This window comes from Dermacentor andersoni, chromosome 8, assembly GCF_023375885.2.
Source record: "Dermacentor andersoni chromosome 8, qqDerAnde1_hic_scaffold, whole genome shotgun sequence".
NCBI classification, from domain to species: domain Eukaryota; kingdom Metazoa; phylum Arthropoda; class Arachnida; order Ixodida; family Ixodidae; genus Dermacentor; species Dermacentor andersoni.
The window spans coordinates 117,038,499-117,055,261 of record NC_092821.1 but is presented as its reverse complement, the minus strand read 5'-3'; the positions used below and the strand labels follow the sequence as shown (position 1 = coordinate 117,055,261).

General features: G+C 44.3%; 1 long non-coding RNA gene across 1 annotated transcript in view; it reads left to right on the top strand.

Annotated features, from left to right (window-relative positions):
• LOC129384331 (uncharacterized) overlaps positions 1-16,763 on the top strand; it is a 119,505-nt gene that overhangs the window by 101,954 nt on the left and 788 nt on the right. The gene's annotated exons all lie outside the window — the stretch shown is intronic.

Below are 16,763 nucleotides of genomic sequence, written 5' to 3'. Positions count from 1 at the left end.
ATCGATTGCTCGCATTCCAAGAAAGGTTGGCAGAAATGTGGATACCGAGGTATTGATACGAGGGCAGAGTTTCAATTTAACGCTGTTAGGATTAGCAAGATATTAACGCTGTGTTTCAGGTCTAAAAAGAAGACAGAGATACTTCAGTTTGCATCAGTGGGACAAAGTTGTTGTCTAAAGAATTGTAATAGCCTAGGAAGTGTTTTCTCTATATAGGCTCTTACGTACGAACCGAGATTTCAATGACCACGTAAGTACCAAATATAGTACTGTGACAAGGAAAGGCAGCATTACCGAGTACAACAAGAGGTCAATGAATTTATGCGGTCAATAGCAGAGATGATGCGAATTGGCTTATTCGTTTACGGAGTGCAGAAAGAAAAAGAATAGATGGATTCAACAATGCAAAAAGGAAAAAGCACGGAAGTATCACGGAAATATTTAGTCAAAAGCTTATGTCTAGAAAATGTAATGCACCATAAATATAACCTAAAAAAACGCTAAAGGCGACCACTAACAAAAAATTAAAAACATATCCAGCGAACGAGCTTGCTTTGGGAAATTATTAGGGAACTTTGGGGAAATTATTCAACGGTAGTTCCCCTGAATCCCCAATAATGGGAACATCTACGTTGCGAAATGACATGAAGAGGGAGAACCTTTTACCACGCCGTCCTTTAGCTCACAAAGTACAAAAGAATCGCTGATGTCTGTGTCGTTCCGACCGCTGATTATCAGTGGAGGAGGTAATTTCATTTACATTTCGTGCCATCGCAGTCTTGGCACGTGGGATAACAGAAATAATCGGGAATAATTGAAGGATACCTCCGGCTGTCCGTTCGGCGACAGCAGCAGAACTTGATGACAACACCGCCAACATCTGAGGAACAACTTCCCTGCAACGCTCACCCTGTCGCTCATTTTGAGCACTCGTCCATTCATGCCAGGTATAAAAATACACAGATGTATGTCTACGCAGAAGTAGGGCCTCCGTGGCACAAGAGTGCAACGACGCCCTTGCTGTTTCAGACTGAGAGAAACTCAGTGCAAGGATATCGCACGACTGTGCAGCCTCTCATAGCTAATGTGCCATCGAATAATTAACGAGGTTTAAAATTATGCCGAAGCAATGCTGTAGGAGGATACCATTAAATGTAGTGGTTTTGTCGGTTTTTTTTTTTCATCCTTATCTTAACTCGGCCAGACGGTTTCTGCAGTCTTCCGCGCGAATACTAAGACTGGGCTACCTAATGAAAGTTCATGCTGTATGAGGTGCTGCAATTGTGCGTAAATTATACAGTACGCTATAGCTTCCCGCATATGCAACTTTTGTCACAAAATTTTCAGTGCCCAGTGTCTAAAGAACGCGAAAAACCTAGCAACGCTTGGCTCTGCGCTGCTACGTACGACATAGGAACGCACGTAGCAATCGTGCGCCTGTCTCGTCTTTCGTCATTCTCGTCTCTGGGTCCTTGGTGCTAAACACTCGTTTCGGGAGCGAGGAATACGAACGCCGGGAAAAACACAGAAACAACGCCAAGCATTTAGCTGTGTTTGTGTTCTCTTTTTTTCGGTGGTTGCGCTAATTAGGTCCCACTATCTATTTATTGCTAGCAGAGTTCATCAAGTGTACCTTGTGGTATGTCAGTCGAAACGAGGATGACTCCGAAACCTGTGTGCAGTTTGATGAACAGCCTCTGTAAGCCGCTGATGTCTGTGTCGTTCCGACCGCTGCTGGTCAACGGGGGCGGTAGTTCGGTGTAGGCGGTCGCCTTTCTGTCACTGCGCACGTGAGAGAAAAAACAATCGACGTAAATTGAAGGATCCCGCCTGCTGTCCGCTCGGCGAGAGCAGCAGAATTTCAGGACGGACAGCGCCATCCTCCGATTAACAGCTTCCCGGAAACGCACGCCCTGTACTCTCGTTTTGAGCAGTCATCTATTCGTGCCATGTATAAAAATGCATAAATTTGCATCTACGCAGAAGTAGGGCCTCCGTGGCACATGAGCGAAACGGGATCTTCACTGTTTCAGATTAAAGAAACCTCAGTGCAAGGACTGCACAGCCTCTCAATACCTAGTGTCGCATTGTGCCGACGCCCTACTGGACTCCGCGAAGCGAGCCACGGAGCGGACCTGCTGTTTGTGTTCGCTTTAGTGCTTAATTAGTCGAGTTTATTTACGCAATTTACATCTTATTTGGCAGCTGGTTTGCAGGTTGACGTGTTATTGGCTTCACTTTACATTTCGCGACTTTTCTTACGACGAAAGAAAACAATTACGTAACATTTGGTGAGGTAAAAGCTGCTAAATTAGACGTTTCCTAAAGCGTTCCAATGTTTAATCGAAAAGTCTGCAAACTATAATACTTCCAATGTTCCCGAGTTATTCCGCACTAATTATTTCATTTAGTGAGAATGCCAAATATAGTACGTATTGCTGCATACAAAAGCCAAAAACATCCATTGGGTCGCTTCTTGTTTGAATGCTCCGGTACATTTTGCAACCTTCGTTAAACTGACCTGGGACACCCTGTATAGAATATTGTTACAGTGAGGGTACGTAGAAAATACTAGCGCAGGAAATGCCGACGGATGTACATGTATTCACTCCTTTTGCTTCGTGACCGCTTTTTACCTGCTAACCACTACTACGAAGTTCTACAAATAACGAAGGGTAAGCCGGTTATACTCAGAACAGCGAGGAATATCGATGTAATTCCGACTGCAAAGTGTTTAAGGTTTCAGCACATAGAAGAAAGCTTTCATTTAGGCTGTGGGTAATGATGGTGATAGCTTAATAGCTGAGTGGATGCTGAAACAAAGTTATTGGACGCAAACTTGGTTGGTTTAGACCTAGAATACTTGTTTTGAGCACTTCAATGCTCTGTAAAGCGTTACCCAAATTTTTTATCTGAAGGAACTATCTAACGGAAATATTTGGAGTTCCTGCAGTAATGGAGGGGTTCGCTAGCGGTGGACTTGACGCCCATCATTAAGCATTAGCCCATAACATACTGCAAGATTTACAGCTTAGGATGAAAGCGGTAAATGGTAAACATGCTAAATAAAGCAAATGTGCTGAAATATTAACGTGCCTTAACTAGTGCTCTGATCCCTCCAGCATTTGTTATGCGCGTGCGCGTGCGTGTGTGATTTGCATGGGAGATGGTATGGTGGGTGCGATGTGAAAATATTTATGCACCGGAGGGGAAAATTTTAAGCTCCGGCGTCCACCGCTCTCAAAAAACTGGGCGGAGCTAGATTACACCGCTAAAATTAGCATGCGTAGAACCTGCACGATGATCTAGTGGTGAGATAGTGTAGATTGATCAAAGTTAGGCGGGAACCTGACGACTCGATAACCTTAACTGCTGCCGTGATAAAAAGTCGAAGTTTTTTTTGCTTGAAACTCACTACTCCAATAACTAGACGCGGAAATAAAATGACGTACATAAGCACGCGCGAAGAGAGACGGCAAGCGCATTCATACAGTCTTAGGGTGCATGTAGTTGATGATCCAACGCTGTTCCTACTGTGGTTGTCATTGCCAGGATTACAGATACATTGTGTGGCGTTTGGGTCTACGGTAAAAGCAGATTGTCAGACCTAAGGCGGCATTAAGATGGCTTGAGTATTATATGTTGCATTCATAATGTGAGCACGAAAGAGATGATGTCCTTAACACATGCCAGATAAGAACGAGGCGTCAACTAGGCAAGTCTGCTTACGGCCACGTAGGTTCTTATCTGGCATGAGTTAAGGAACATCTCTTCCGTGCTCACATATTGGGTGCATTTCCCGTGTTCTTGCTCAGTCGTTTCCCTGACTACGCAAAATGTGCGAGATTTTCACTCGTGCAGCACGTTGCATTGCGAAGTAGTGAACCATATATCTAGTCACTTATAATCATATAATCCATATAATCTAGTCACTTAGGTAACTGTACTTTCAAATTAGGATACGTGTTTTTAATTAACTTTCATATTTGCGCTTGCTCAGCAACGAAGTACCAAATAAGTCCGTAAACCATACTTAACTATTACCTATAGTAAACGGAATTCATATATTATTCGCAGCTTTTAAACCTACCGTTCATTTTAAGTAGCCATTTTTTGAACAGTAAATTTACATACGTCTTCTTTTGGCTCGAGATGCTCAAGCAAATGCTTCCTTTCTTTAACCTAACGATATTAAGCAATTTTCGTAAGGAGTGAAACGCCTTGAAACGACTTAAGAGTCCCTTTTTATTCGAACTGGGCGGAACTTAAACTGCCTTCGTAAGGTTACTAGGCTTTTCTGCACACCGAACGTATTAATCAAATTGGTCCTTTGTTCCCTTAAAAAACATTTCCACATTTGGTAACCACATCGCAAGTCTTCTGCGGTGCATAAAATTTCGAAGTGGCTGTCTGAGAGTTTCCTATCTCTCCGTGTGAAATTCTCCTGTCGGAATTCTCCTGTGCGCCCAAGGCTGTCAGAATAATTACACAGCTTTTAACTACGTATTTTCTCATCGCACGTCTCGTCAGAGCTCCGCTGTTGTCCTCTATACATCTTTTAAGCCCTAGCGGTAAGCCCTTTTAAGCCCTAACGTTAAGGGTATTACAGTGCGACAAGAAAACACCCTTTAAGATGTAAAAATGTGTAATTCTCGACAGTGTAGGCATAATAAGTAAATTAATAACCATGGTGTCACGCGCACACAAGAAAACGAACAAACCTTTCTCGACGACCACCGAAATTCCCTGTAAAATCACTGAAGTGAGTTAGCACAGCAGCAGCAACGAGCCAATTTACCTTCGTGCTGCCGCTCGCATCAACAAGAACAAAGCTGCAAAAAACACAGCGAGCAGTGGACTATGTGCCCATCGCAGAGGGCTTTTAAGAAACAGCCGGACGGAGCTGAGCGCGCCCCGCCTCCCTAGCCTTCCCCGTAGCTTATCGCGCGACGGAAGACGGCACGCTTCCTGCCCGTTTTCCTCCGTTGCGTGCACGAGATTTTTCCGCAATCACCGGTTCATGTTCGCACATACAGCGTCGCTGAGCGGCCACGATTATATTGCCCTTGGACTTTATATGCAACACCAAAGCGACGGTGGTGTCTATTTCCGCAAGCTCCTCCTGACCTTTTTCTTCGCATTTCCAGTGTAGAATTTTGCATGCGCCTCCTCAGCATAGGTACTATCTGGAGTTATATTTTTTTGTTGCCTCGTGCAAAGAAAATTCTCCCAGTTGGCCTTTAACTATGGCTCGTTCAGCATTCCTAACTACGTCTGGGAATTGTCAGCTTTATAAGTAATAAATAAGTTATGACGGTAATAAGCTTTATAATAAATCCCTCTAAAATCTGGTACTGATTATTCTGAATAAATGAGAGTTGCATCTGTTAAATGTGAAAATGTTCCATTTTTGTAATACCATATCTCTTGCAGCCTCTTCAAATAAAGACTCGCCTAGATTTTGACGCCGTCGAAGAAATGTGCGACATCGTATAAGATGCCACTTTTCGCCCTGAGGCCCACGTCACAGATTCTCTTCCTGGAGGGGTCCATATCCTGCCGCATTTTCTCCCACTCTTCTACGCTCTCCTTAATAAATTCCTGCGGTAGAAGCAAAATTTGGGTTTCTGAAATCAAACTCGCTAACTTTGGACGGCCTCAGAGAGGCTGGATATATTTTTTTGGTAAGCTGGCGTATAGAAACTGTCTCCAGATTTACATTCGGAGCAGAAGTACAGGAGCTTCCCGTACAGCTGAACATAGCTGGAATTTGGGTGATACATAAATACACACACACACACACACACACACACACATTATATATATATATATTATATATATATATATATATGGACGATGTTCTTTTTCTTCCCAAATCGGTAGTGCTTGAGACAACACACGTAAAGGCCCTTTGCGCCTACTTGGAATGCCTTCTCGAGGTCGTCGGCGCATTTGATGATCCCATTCTGATAAGCAGTACACTGCCTTACACGTAACCAGCATTATTAGCTCAATATGGTGCGTTTCATGCATGAACACACAGCCTTCCGTGGCCTTCATACGACCTTTATTAGCAATGATTTCGCACCACACTCGGTGCAGAAACAGTAAAAACTGCAAGCACTACAAGCAACGTCATCCTTTAAAATAACTGACTTTTCAGAGGCTTTGCTGAGGCTGAATACATCTGCTTCAGCAAATATACGGAATAAACTTACAGGTGGCGAATTACTCACATGTCTTGTAGGCAGACATGAATGCGCGGCACGGGCCATCCCATTTTTTTTCTTTAATGGATTATTTTGCCATTTCGGTCGGGCCCCCAATTCATCACATAAAGACTTTTCGCGGTAACTTAATATTTTGTAGAACATCGCATAACATTCACAATGTCGTAGAACATATGGCAGAGTTGGCACGTACGACTAAGCGTGCATTCAATTGGTCGTTTTCGAGCACTCTAGAGCACTTTGGCGGCGCGAATTACATTTCACTGGGCGAAATCCAGCTTGTCATAATATTCGGCTGGATTGGTGCGAGCCATTTGCCCAGACCACTCGGAGCTCCTTTTCCCCTCGACTGGGAATTACGTCACCGAGAAATCGCAGAATTCCAGTCACGTGGCTCATGCTGCCCCCGTTGTTCCGTGGCGACAGCCATGGCGCTCACTCGGTGCCATGAATGTCAAACGCTAACCCACCTTGCCTGTTTGGAAGAAAAGACGCGCAGATGTCTTTCCTATTCCAGCCTCAGATTGCTCTGGTGAGCTGCTGCACATTCGGTTCGGTCACACCCTTCTCTGGCTCCAATAAGGAGCGGCCTCCGCATCGTTGAAATATAGTAGAGTGCGTTAGGGACCGGGCGAATGTATCGTAAGTGATTCGAGCTTCCAACTCTCGTCTCTACATTTCCACAGAGAAAACTTTTATCTCTGGTGGCGGTCGATGGACAATAATAAGCTGTATGCAGCGTTGCATTGTATTGTATTGTATTGTTTTGGGTTTTATGGCGCATAAGCAACTCAGGCTATCATGCGCCACACACATGGTATAATTTATTTCAAAAATTGGGTATCCTCAGCGAAAGTCCTTGTCCGGACAAGGACTCTGAGGAGCCCAACAAATCAAATGGAGACCTCAGCCTTCTTCTCAGGACTGAGAAAATGGGCGAGGTGCATCATAAGATGCGTGAGAAAACTGGGTAAGAATTTTTGGAATTAGTAGTTCTGTGATATATTTCGTTTAGGATCGCTGCGTCTTTCAAGAAAAACTAAAAACAGATGAACTTCCTACAAGTTGGTTATCTTCTAAAAGTAGACTGGGATGGAAGGGAATGCGTTCATTGTAAAGTACAGTAAAATATTTTTTCCTTAGCCGTTCGAGTTGTGTGCACAAGAACAAAATGTGATTTACAGTGAGTTCATCTCCACATTTCTCACATAAGGGTTTGTCTTGTTTTGTCAGTAGAAAGTTATGTGTTAGGTGTTTGTGTCCGATGCGCGTTGCGATTGTAGCCCTTTCGTTTGTTTGCTTTTGTTCACCCAGGCCCACTGATGCGCATTTGCCTAATTGGGTTGAATGTGGGAGCTATAGCAAGAAAGCAAGAAGTTTAGTGATTGTCGATTTCAATGGTCCTTAGAAGTGCGCTCACAACGTCGGTATCTGTTCATTGACACCGGGTGAGAATGGCGAAGGTGACTAACCACGCGGCGACAACGAAGGACTAACGCAGAAATAGAGCACAGCAAGTACATTTACGAGCTTCATCTGCTCCCACGCAAAGAGCGAACAAACATTTCTAAGAAACAATGAAAAATCACTGCAGGAGGCAGAATATTCTTACGTGCGTTTTCTGCAAACTGCCTTTGTTTCTAGCACGGTACTTCCACAAATAGAATACCGCAGAATGCAACAGTCTTCAACACACCGCCATGCCAACGCTAGACTATCTGCCCCTCTGTCTTTCTCAATTAAATTAAATACGGACACCTATTGCCGGCTTTTTCTTTTAATATGCACATTATATGTAATTCATATGCAGGGGCTTTTTAGGGAATGAAATGGCAATGCCACGCACCGTAATCTATCAAATGCTTCTAAGGCTACAATGAATCGCCACATCAGCTATTCATTGCTGCTTTTTTTTAAATGCAATCCTATGAGGGGAGAACATTATGTTTCCAGAAGAGGGTTATAGTGCCGAAAAAGCACAGCACACAGTAAGCGAGACGGGACAGGCGCCTGTCCCGTCTCGCTTGCTGTGTGTTGTGCTTTTTCGGCGCTATAACCCTCTTCTGGAAACATGCACCAACTAGCCCCCCAACAAGTATTACTCAACATTATGTTTGTTTAAAAAGGATTCAGCAAATAGGGTCAGGAAGATTCGTGGCCACTAACCTGCAAAAACATTATCATTGTCTACATTTAATACGCGTAGTTACTAGTTATATGACCTAAAGAAGGGTTAAACTCGTAAGTGTGGGCAAAATCCGTGGGTTGAGTCACCGCTTAAAGTGTTGCGAATTTTTCGTATGAGGGACATTGCAGACTACGCATTAAAAATAACAGCTGCGGGAGTTGTTCGGGATAAACCCGGTTTACAAAAATTCCTGGAGTGGAACCTCCGGTAGCTCAACCGCAGAAGTGACGCCATCTTTCGCCCCACCCCCCCCCTTTCACTTTTGAAACCTAGTCGGTGTCCGTATTCAGGCCGAATAAGTTTGTCCTATGAATGTCAATACTAAGCTAATTCGCACGCAAGGAAATTAAATTTTTCGGATGAGCCTTGATGTCGCGAAATACCAAGAATAAGGCAACACTGTCAGGCTTGATTTTACACGTGAATGAGTTTCTGTGCAGCAAAATTATCCATCCTAAACCACTGTAAGAAAAGTGTATTGTTTTTCTTCACTACAAGCTCATGTTTTATTGTGCCCTCCAAGGCTGTACAGTTCCGGCTTCCTTATTTTCGGACATCATTTTCATTCCAGATATTACTAAGACATCATCGATAGGCATCTATGAGGCGGATAAGAGAGGGCACAAAGCCCACACAACAATATTCCGGCAGGACAGACCCCACGATACTGTCAACATAAATGCTTTTAGCGTTCAAGTAACGTGGAGACATGCTGCGCTGCTGATGACAATTCAGAATCTAGGCCAGGATCCATGTGATCTTTTTACCATGGAGTCGCTCATGAGAAATATGGAATGGTTACTTTTACAATACGAATAGTGTGCAGAAATACGATTATGCGATTAGGAATATTCTCAAACCGCAGCTAAATTTCGGTATTAAGAATTACGACGTTCATAGTTGATTGACAACGTTTGCTTATTTATTTATTTATTTATTCATTTGTTTATTTATTTCTTTATTATAAATAAATAAATAGGTAAATAAATAAATACAATATATTTATAAAGATACTTCTAAAGGCCCTTTGGAAGAGGGTAGTACATAGGGGGCGGAGAGGGGAGGGGACATACTATTATACAATTTCTTAGAAAAACGTAACAAATGCACCTACTACCATCGCACCTACCATCGCAGATCGATTTCAAGATAAGCCCTGCGCGGCCGGGCTATATGCAGCCGCTGCAGGAGTTGATCATGGTTGATGATGGTTTCATGCAGATGGGTGACGGGCTAACGAGCCCTAACGACGTATAATGATTCAGATATCAGAGCAACTGGCGCTGATTAATCACTTCACCTTGCGCTGCCATCCGCAGTAGTTCGTGTCGCCGCAGTGCTGTCATTAGTACGGGTCGGAACAAGTTTCATTACACCGATAATGACACCGGGCTCACTGAGATGAGCAAATCGGTCAATGCTTACGCTTGCTTAGGGAACTCCCAAAAGAGTTTCTGCGTGAATTTCCATTTATATAAACACACATTTCCTGAGATGCAGAGGCTAAACACTATCACGGATAGCGAGCTGTAGAGAAAGCGGTTATTTTGGAGTTATGGTATGGAAAAAGTCGCAGTTTCGCCCTAAAGCCGAAGCATCGATTCCGATAGCAAATTAGCAAACCAAGTAAAGATAGCAGTTTTCTCGGTCGTATAGAGTTGCAGAAATAGGCCTACTAACTGAATTAACAAGCACAATGTCATATGCGCACAAGCAAGCACATCACATCCGATGACCGCGGGAAAACGCTGTCAGAATCGTGGAGTAAAAAAAGCACGGCAGCAGCAGTGAGCGAATTCACATTCGTGCTGCCGTTCGTATGAACGCGAACTTTGCTGCTAAGACAACGCATGACAGTCTCTGTACCCGCCGCAGATTGCTTTCAAGGTGCCCACCCGCCCGGGCCATCCGGAGTAGAATCCCCCAACCCCCTCTCTACCAACTTCAGGGAGCCTGGTACGCGACGGAAGTCGGCGCGCTTCCTGCACGGATTCCTCCGTTGCGTGCGCGAGATTGAGGCACCACCGCCGGCTCACCCTCGAAGGCTTTCACTTGCACATATAGAGTACGGTGCGCGGCGACAATTTTATCACCCTTGTACTTTATACGGAGCCGCCCGGCGGCGTCGACGGAAGAAGTGGCACTGGACTGTCCATATAACGTTATCGCGACAAACCGCCTTTTTCTGCAAGGTCCTCATCACCTTTTGCTTCGTATTTCGAATGTAAAATTTTGCATGCAGGCTCTTTTGCACAGATACTACCTTTTTTTTTTTTGCCTCGTCCGAATAAAATTTTCGCAGTTGGCCTTTAAATATGGTACGCACTGTAGTATTAAGTGTAGGCATTGTCAGCTTCATGCCTGTCAAAACAATAAATGTCATGAAACTCTGGTACTCATTACCGTTACTAAAGACGAGTTGCACCTGTTATAAATTGAGCAAATGTTAATTTTCATAATGTTTGACGTGTTGAAAAAGCATGTCTCGCGTAGCGTCTGAAGTGAAGAAGCTCTGTGCAGAACCATGTAACGACGACTCACCTGAGCTTTGATGTGGTCAAATAGCTGCGAAATGTCATAGACGAACCCGTTTCGAGCCCCGAGGCCGACGTCCTGGACTATCTTCATGGACAGATGCAGATCGACCTGCATTTTATCCCATGCTTGTATATTGTTTTTAATGAATCCCTGCGGGAGAGGCAAAATTTTGGCTCGCGAAATCACAATCGCAAACTTTGGATGATCTCGGGCAGTCCGGATATCTTTATGGTAGCTTGGCCTACAGGAACAGTATATGCACGAGTTTGGTGGCGGAGACTTGCACCCGGAGCAGGAGCAAAGGGGATGCCAGTACGGCTACACCTAGCTGGCATTTACGTAATAGTCCATTAGCTATTATCCTATCAGCTATTACAGCTCCTATCAGCTATTACAGTCGTCGCGATGATATATAGGCTAAGGCTTTATCGTAGCAGGAAGTCACGGTTTTGAATACCGGTAGCAGCGTTCTGATAGGCCGGAACTTTAGCCACATGCCTTTCTTTTTCTGCACAAACAAATGAGTGGTGCTTGAGACAACTCACGTCAAGGCTCTTTTCGAGGTCCTTGAGGCCCTTGCTGATCTCATTCTGAAAAAGCACTATATTGTCTTTGATGTAATCTACATTATCAGCTTAGGGTGCGTTTCATTCATGAGCACACAACCTTGCGTCGTACTCATCCGATCTTTATTAGCAATAATTTAGCTGTATCCTCCGTGCATAAGAACTTAAAAAGTTCGCACCCAAGATAGTAACAAGCAACAATCTTTTGAAATCATAGTGACCTTTTTCGGAAGATTCACTGACGCACAATTCCCCTGCTTTAGCAACTATACGGAATAAACTTATTGGAAGCAAATTGCCCACTGAAGGACGGCGTCTTGTAGCAAACATGGCGCCTGAGCACGGGGCATCAAATTTTCGTTCTTTAATGCTTTATAGTGGGATTTCACTCGGGCCCCTAATTCAACACATTTAAGACTTTTCTCGGCAACTGTGTCTTTAGTAGAAGATCGCGCAACATTGGCGATGTCGTAGTATGGGCTCAAATTCATAGATTACCAAAATTTTGGCAAAGTTGGCGCGTACGTCTAATGGTACATTCAATTAGTCATTTTGGAGCACTCCAGGGCCCTCTGGCAGCGCGAATTCGATTCGGCTGGATTTCTCAAGGCCCCTTGCTCAGAGCACTCCGAGCTGCTCTTCCCCTCGACCTGGCAATTCTGCCACCGAGGAATGGCGGAATTCGAATCACGTGGCTCGTGTCGGCCCCATTGTTGGCGTGGCGTCAGCCATGTGGGGCTGACACGCTCCCATGAATGGCCGTCGCAAGCGTACCTTGCCTGTTTGGAACAGACAACGCGCCGTTGTCTTTCCTATTCCAGCCTCAATGGGCCCCGGGAGCCAGACGACCTAGCTCAGATTGCTCTGGCGAGCTGCTGCACAGTCGGCTCGGTCACACCCTTCTCTGGCTCCAATGAGGAGTGGCCTCCACATCGTTGAAATATAGTAGAGTACGTCAGTGACCGGCCGAATGTAGCATAAGTGATTAGAGCTTGGAACTCTTCTCTAAATGGCCGCAGAGATAACTTTTTATCTCTGATGGCGGTCAATGGACTATAATCAACTGTACGCAGCGTTGCAATTGCAGCCCTTTCGCTTGTTTGCTTTTGTGCACCCAAACCCAATGATGCGCATTTGTCTGATAGGGTTGATTCTGGAAGCTGTAGCAAGAAAGTAAGAAGTTCACTGAATGTCGATTTTCATGAGCCTTAGAACTGCGCTCAACATCGTTACCTGTTCATTGACACGCGGTGAGAATGATGAAGTTGACTGACCACATGGTGACAACGAAGGATTAGCGCCGAAATAGGACAAAGCAAGCACATTTTCGAGCTTCACGGGCACGTGACCTCATTCTCTGTCACAGCAGAATGCAACAGACACTGGACCACCGCGGATGGACGAAACGTGCGGCCAGAGCCCCACAGTTAACCGAAACTATTACTAGCAATATGCAACGCATTATTGTAAGTAAGTAAGTTTATTTCGACCATCACGTCATACATGATGATGCAAGGGGACCGAAGTAAAAGCTGTCTTTCAACAGCTTGACAGAGCAACGGCCCCCCTTATTTGGCAGTAGCATACAAAGTCAGAAAAAAGAAGATACACAAAAAGAAGCACTGCCCACGGCGGTCACATTACACTATAGAGCAATGTATAAACATATTACATAATGGCTGCATCTGGTACATAAGTTAAAAAAAAAAGAATTGAGCCTACATACTGATAATACAACCCCTGTCATTTCAAGTTAGCGCTTAAATAGAACAAACTGGTGCGCAGCACCGGCGAAAAACGAACGCATTGTCATGGAAGGACAACTCGTTTGGCTCTAACTAGAATCCATAACGCGTTGGTTAATTCAAACCTCACCAGTTAGCCTTCAGGCACGCGGCAGTTACTCAAAGCTTGAGGACGTCAAATTCGCTTCCCTCAAAGGTGAAGCTGCTTAGTGAAATTGATTTCTAACCTTTAGTGACCGACGTTCCGCGGAGCAAAGATTACATTTGTTCCCGCTGTTTGATGCCATGTCACGGTGAAGCAGCTTTTTCACATATGGGCTCTCGAAGCCTTACGATGGCCGAGTCGTGTGCGATCAGAGCAAACGAAAGTTAGATCGCTTCTAACAATGAGAAAGTCTTCATTTAACTGTGCCGCCGTTTCTTGATTAGACGTTTAGAATAAATTATATATATCGGACTAGGCGATTCTACGCAAGTGCGCATGCACTCTTTCAGGTGCATTCGCCGTTGTATTCTTAACGTGGTTATAGTAAAGAATTCGCGTAGTAGATAGACGGTACTTACAAAAGGTCTGACAGCTTGATCGCAGATGGTTCTCACGGTGGTTACATAGAGCGTGTAAGCCGCCCGGCAGTCCCCTAATTTTGTGTGCAACTGAAAATGTGAATGAAGTAAACGATTTATATTACAAGAGGGCACGTTACTGGCCTGTTACTGCAGTGATATAGGCGAGTGTTTTCTATGCTTCGACGATTCTTTTTCCATGATCGGGGCGTCATTGGGAGTCCTCCTAAAGGTGAATTCTACATACTTGGTGGCTAATATCCGAAGGCCGTGAAAAAATGTTTTTAGTTGTTTCCCTTATTAGAAGTCTAGGGTGCTTCACCCCGAAGTTCGCATAAGGAATAATGGTGGCGGTGGTATAAATACCAATCCGCTTTTGTCGTCAGAAGGAAATGCGTCATAAGAAAAAAAGTGTGAATGGCTGCATGTCGTGGCAGATACCTTACGCAGACAAGTTTTCGCTGGCGAGCTTATTCAGCGGCGTGCTGTTGTCAATGCCTACCGGGAGAGGCCATCATTCAAAACTCGTCCCGCACTACATCGCGGGACCTTTCCGTCTGACGTCACAGTGTGCCAGACTGTCTCATTTTAACAGTCATGATAATAGGTGCAAAACAATTCCGCCGTGCATTACAACTACACCTCAAGACGCCACCGCTGCGCCCATTGCCGTTTTATCAAAATTGGGTAACCTAAGGAGGAGTTCCTTCTTGGAGTATTAAGTGTCCAACTAAGGACATTGGAAGTCGTACACCTCCAGCTACTCCATATCCCTGATATATCAAACATAAATGTCCTAGAAGATTTAAATAAAAGTCAAAGGTCAAATAAAAGTCAAGACTTCTGAAGAACTCACACCAGGCCAACATGCAAAACGAACGCGAGTTTTCAGCCCATAGAGATTACACTGTTCTTTTTATCGAAGGCCATGGTCCAAATATTGTCCCATGTGTCACGAGATAACTGCTCAGCACCCGACTTTTCTAGCATGACAGTTCCCTTTGATGAACAAAGCGCCGTCTAATACCGCCTGTATTAAGCCCGGTTCTAGCACTCCACATGCATCAAACCTGCAGGAATCAACGTGTGTTCTTTTCCTCTCGGCTGGCTTAGACGTAGCCAGCTTCGACTCGCTCACAGATTGAAACACGAACGCCCAAAGATGTAGCCGTTCGGCAACAGAACCGGATCACGTAAATATTCAGTTCACAATGATAACGCAGCACTTACTCAAAGATCACTTCTTTTTGGGAGCACCATACTAAAAAGTACACTAGGTCAATACCTTCGGTAAATATATATATATATGTCCCATTTAAGAATATCCAGCATACCCCGGCCTAAATATTTGTTATCTACAATATATCAAAGTTATCTATAATCTATAAATATCTGCAAAGATACAAAGCAGTATATATAGCAGAATCAAACTCTAAATTTGGCTCGTTCGGCACATACACATTCTCGGATCTTCGGGCATTGTACAGAGAAAATATGCATACTTTCACTGCGTTGTGGGGTCGAGACGAATAAGACGTACATTTCCGAATAGAGAAAAAACAATTTTGGGCCTACATTTGTCTGAAAGGACAAGAACTCGGCGGGCACAACGGTGACACCCACAGCATTATTAGACGCCGAATGATAATCGGATTGACTCTCGCTAAGCCGCTATTGATAAAAAATGTTAATGTTTCTCTATGACCCTCTCAAGGCAGGAATCATTTCGCGCATAAGCTTGGCGCTGGTTGCTCACGAGGAAGTTGGATAGGACGACAACAGCACAGCATCGCGAACGCAGGGTCACGTCCATGTGTCCTTACTTTGCGTAAGCGGCGATAACAAACAAAAGTAAAGCCAGCACCTAACTTGCTGATCTCGAATAAGCTTAAGAGCACAACGGAAATGCATCTCCGCCACTAAAGGAGCCACAATTCCACTAGATAAAATGGATAATTCTCTTAAATGGGAACGTATATATATATGTCAAGGTATTTATTGACAAGGTACGAAAGCAGCGAGAGGTCGAACTCGGTGCGACGGAGAGAACCCTACGAGCAATCAGAACCGTCGCTGCGCGTAAAGCGCTGTTGATGCGCCTGATTGACTGACACTTCGTGTTCTATAATATTCTGGAGATGCGTGCCAGGCTAACCGGTGGTTCTTTATTACATTTGTCCCCCGAATAAAAAGACGCCATCCTCGCGGTCTCAGAATATGGTAAAAGAGCGATCGTAGAAGCGTTTGAGCCAATCTACGTCAACAGTTTCGCGATCGCGGCGGCGTTGATTGCATATATGTATATCTCCAGCACGTTATATAAAATGAAGAAGAAGTCACATCTACCAGCGCTTTAGGCACGGCGATAGTTCTGACTGCTCGCAGGGTTTTGACTGCCGGGCGGAACTCGCCCTCTAAAACCTTGCGGTCCCTGGCAGTACACATCTTGTCAATTGGTGGATTTTGCCGGGTACCAATTCATCAACGTCAGAACATCCAAGTCGAACCCTTCAACCATCCCGACCCATGCCTGACTAACCGGCACTTTTTATTGTTTATACTATGCCGTTCTTCGTTACAAATATATATATATATATATATATATATATATATATATATATATATATATATATATATAGGATATATAGGATATATGATGATGATATAGGATATATATATATATATATATATATATATATATATATATATATATATATGATGATATAGGATATATATGATGTCCTATATATATATATAGGACATCACCTCACGATCAGAATGGTCCTGGGGGACGATGTGTCATCTGGATGATGGACAATGATGGACGACTACGTGCCCATCGCAGACGGCTTTCAAGAACAGCGGCCCGGAGCAGGCGCAGCCTCTCCCTACCCTTCCCTGGAGCCTAACGCGCGACGGAAGACTGCACGCT